We start from the raw sequence: 4595 nt of genomic DNA, 5'->3' as shown, positions 1-4595 counted from the left end.
GAAGAAAACGCCATCCCGGGGGCAGCCAGAGCCCCCCACCTTCCAGCCCAGCTGCGGGCGCTGCGCTGAAGACAGGCAGGCCTCAACCATGGAGCCGGAATCTCAACTCTGCAGAAAGAGGCTGAACTTTGCAATTATCATGGATAACAAGACCAAATGGCAAAGCACTCACTGAGTAACTGATATCAATTATGAAGCCCGGCTTCAGAGTCTGAAATAAATGATAGGGGAATTGGCCTGAGAGAGAAGGGGAGCAGACATGTTATTATTTACGCCAGATTAAGAAAAGTATCCAATTTGCTGGCCATCTCCCTCCCTGTGGGAATTGGCATCAATTTTATTATTGTTCCTCCGATTTTAATATTCTCTAAATGAATTACTATTGAGCAAGGTAGTTAGTCAATAGTTTAATGCAATTAATTATCTTTAAATCGCTTTATCTTTTTTGGGGGGGGGAGTCTTAACTCTAGTGAGCAGTTGTTTACAGGAAACTCCACAGAGAGAGGGTTTTGCATGGTGTGGGTCCAGGTGGAGATCCTGGCGAGAGGGTTTCCTGGTTCAGAAGCCAGGAGGCCTTGGATCCCAAATCCACGAAAATCAAAATCCGAGGTGTGGGTCCTGCGTGGAGACCCTCTACCGCAGTTCAACGCCTGCAGGAGGCCAAGCAGGTCCCCAGGGCCAGCTGGACGTGGGGTGGAGCCTGGGCACCTCCCACCAGAGCCCCTGTTTTGTCTTGTTTGTTTTTAGTTTAAGTGGATCAGGTAAAAAAGAAAAAAAAACCACCCTCTCACTAGCAGTTCTTTCCTGGACTCTGCCTGGGTGAGGCGGAGGCCAGCCCCTGGGTGTGGCAGTCAGAAAGCTAAGCTGGGCCTTTGCAGGCACACCAGCACCTCCCTTCCCCTCTTCCAAGAGCGGCCCTGGGCAACAGCCTGGGGAGACAGAAGACTGTAAGGGGGGAGCCGCGGGGAATCTGATGTGATTTCCAGGTTCCTAGAGCCCAGCTTCTTTCTTGTTCATGGATGTGGGGAAGGCCTCACCTCTCCCCACCCCACATACCCCCTAAGTATCCCCAGACTAGTGTGGCCCCTACAGACCTCCCTGGGGCTCATTTGGGTTCCCCCCGACCCTCGCCACTGCTGGTGGCTCCCAGCACCTGCGGGTGGCAGCTTGGGCGGTTGTGTACGGCCAGGGCAGGAGGGCAGCTCAGAACTCAGGGCCAGGGCCCTCTTCTTGTTCCCAGCTGCCTGTTCTTGTCTACCACACTGGTTAGAAGCCAGAGCGGGCAGTGGTCTCAGCTCAAACTGAGGGCCGAAAACTGTCCAGAAGAAGCCCTCTTCCAGAGCCTTCCCCAGCCATGACCACGAGCACCGAGCCCCGGAAAACAAATTTGTCTGCTGGGAGGTCTGGCCGAAGGTACACTCACCAGGAGGAGAGGAGAGGAAAGGGAGAGGCAAACTTTGTTTCCAGCAGGTCGGAGTAATTCTCCAGGAGATCAGCGCACCAAACAGGACTGTGTGGGGTTGGGGGAACTCACGGGGTGGGGGCGGCATCCTGCAGGTGGGCAGATTACAGGTAAGAGACACCCTTGTAAACAGTCACTCCCTAGGCCAGGCTTCGAGCTGCTGGGTGATAAAGAATACTAACGAATGTGCAGAAGCAGCCTGGGACGACGTGCTGTGCACTGGACGGTCCCATCCGAGACACCTTTCCTGCGGGGGTGGTAAAGGGACACCACTGAGTGACCTGGACACCAGTGGGCTCCAGGACACCAAGATGGTCCCTGAGAATTATCCTTTTCCTACCACGCGGCACCCATCAGCCTCCTAAAGAAACGCTGGGGCTTCTCACCAGTCAGCGAAAACTGAATTCCCCCGAAACAGCACGGAGGACAGGACCTGGTATTTCATAGTGTTTTAAAAGTAATATTCCGTTCATCGGTGCCGTGAAATAGGGCACCAGGAGCGCTACAAGAAATAAAAAGAGTAATTTCTCAGTGGAGAACCTGCCTGTTTCCAATTCAGGGCCCGGATGGCTGGAACCTGGACACTTTGGACAGACCAGGGTGGCTCGTCCTCGAGGCCAGAGGCCCAGCCCCTCCCGCCCGCCCGCCCGCCCGCACACACATCTGGAATTGGCATCAGGGGTGCTGCGCTCTCAGGAAGTTCTCACACTTCACGACTCATTAAACTCGGGGCTTGGATTCCTCGGGAAAGGGGATGTGGGCAGGCGGGAGTTATGGGGGGGGGGGCAGGCGGGTGGTTTGGCATGGAGGGTTGGAGCCTCAGCCCAGCTCCTCTGGCCTGGAAGGAGGGGGCTGGGCGTGATCTCAGGGGAGCCCCCTCCCCAAGGCTTGGGAACTTGCTGGGTGCCCACCTCAGCAGGGCAGACCTGAAAGCACTTTGGCTGCAGCGGGTGAGGGGAGAGGGACTTGGGAAGGAAGGAACCGCCTCCCGTTCAGGAAAGCCCCGTGTGCAGTTGGGGAGGGGGCTGGGGTCCTTGGTGGAGTGGCCAGAGGAGGTAGGTGGGCTGCCTCGTGAGGAGCACTCTGACCTCCAAGAGTGATTTTGCTTGGACGATGAAATGGGGGGGGCTGGTGCCCGCCCTGCAGCTCGAGAGGCCTGGAGGTGCTGCGAGGCCCTGCTTGGCTGGGCCGTCCCTCAGGCAGGTCTCCTTCCGGGGGCCAGGGGGCCTCACGGCCTCTTCTCACACTTTCACATGATGGTGGCTGATGCTGCCTTAATGTCTGAAGGGGACAATACTTGGGAGGTTAAAATTACAATTGCTTCTACTTAAATTTATTTGATGGCCGAAGCGTTCCCGTTATATGTCCGTATGTGGGTTTTCAATATCTTAAATGTTTAAAAAGGTTTTATTCTGTACTTACACTGAGTGAAATTAAAAAGAAACAGTAAAATGTTTGAAAATGAAGTGCATTATGTTTAATAAATTTAAAATGAACAAAGACTGCTATATTGCCAGCAATATCATTCCCTGCCCAGGGGCATTAATAAAGACTGGAGGTTTGGAAAAACAATATTTTCTATTAAAATTCTGCGCTGTGTTTCAATATTAAAAGGATATGTGATGAATTTCCAGTGTTACCCAGACGGGGTCAGAGATTAATTTCATTTCTTTCTGGTCAGCATTCTGTCGATAATTAATCAAAAGCAGAGTTTCTTAATGAAACACTTTTCATAAGGTGATAATTAGCAGGAAAGAGGTGGCCCGCAGACAGTCCCTCGAGCTGTCTAATAACCGGCAAGGCACGGGGCTAGTTCCTGGGGGCGGGGGGCGGGGGGCCTCGGGGACACCGGCTCCCCAGGGAAGGGGCTGAGCGGTGGTGAGTCGAGTCCTTGCCCGGCCCAGCCCTGAGCTCGGGCGCTCTGCAAACCCGCTCAGGCCGCTAGAGGAGCCGGGAGGAGCGCAAGCCGCGAGGGCCTGGTCGGGTCCACCCCACCCCGGCCCGGCCCAGAGCAGACAGCGAACGCTGTGTGACCTTAGGCAAGTCCCTTCCCCTCTCTGGGCCTCTGCGCTCCCTCCTATCGGAGAAGCAGCTCAATTCAGAACCATTCTGGCTCGGACGCAGAGTCCAGCCCTTGTCCTGGCCGGCTACCCTCTCCGCAGAATTCCGGGAGTAGGACCCACGGGAGGACACGGCTTCGCCAGGCTCCCGTTCACCCTGGCTCCGGTGCGCCCGGCCACGCCTGCGGCCTCGCGGCCGCGGAGCCGGGAGGCCGCGCGGAGGGAGGAGGAGCGAGCCGGGGAGGGAGGGGAGGAGGCGGGGGCGGAGGCGTCCGCAGACCGAGGGGGATTATTAGTGCATTATAAAATTACTAAAAATAAATGGGAAACAATTAAGGGGTTCAAGAGTAAATAAAGTTAATGAAACAAAATCAGCAGCAATTAGCGGCGGCGCCCACGCTCGCTCCCCCGCAGCCCGGCGCGTGGTTTGGAGCCCGGGGGCTTCGGGCGGCGAACAAAGGCCTCCCGGCCGGCCCGCCAGGCGCGGCCCGTGGGGGCCCTGCCCCGCGCCACGGCCAGAGCCGGAGGGCTGGACCCCCAGGCGCCGGCGCTCCCGCACCCCAGGTGCGCCCTAACCCCGGGCCGAGCGGCAGGTGCCGGGTCCACTGCCGGTCTGGCCTTCCCGGTGCTGCTTGGGAAACGCTGCAAAGTTTCCGATAACGCGGAGGGCGGGGGGGTTCTGTGCAGATGAGATTATCGATAGTTATTGAAAGTCCCCAAATAGGATTTACAAAGCAGGCTCCTGCGCCTTTAATAGAATTCTAGATAATCTTTTATCACAACAAGACACCCATAGAATTATTTAAACAGATTGGACGGCTGCAGCAGCAAATTTCAATTATTCTAATGCTTTAATAAATGTGGTGCGTGTGTATTAAATTCAAGCTTCTTAATCCAAATTTTACGATTTAACTGCTCTGATTTTTCATTACTGCAACACCCACACGCGGCAGTGGCCCGCTCCCTTTCTGGGGAGGACGATCCCGGCTCAGGAAAGCAGAGGAGGGGAGCGCAGAGTGCTCGGCGGCCGGAGAGAAGGGAGCCAGAGGCTGGTGAGGGGCACCAGGCGCCGG

Source organism: Phocoena phocoena, chromosome 15 (genome assembly GCF_963924675.1).
Source record: "Phocoena phocoena chromosome 15, mPhoPho1.1, whole genome shotgun sequence".
NCBI classification, from domain to species: domain Eukaryota; kingdom Metazoa; phylum Chordata; class Mammalia; order Artiodactyla; family Phocoenidae; genus Phocoena; species Phocoena phocoena.
The sequence above is the reverse complement of the archived record's forward strand: the minus strand, read 5'-3'. Positions refer to the sequence as shown.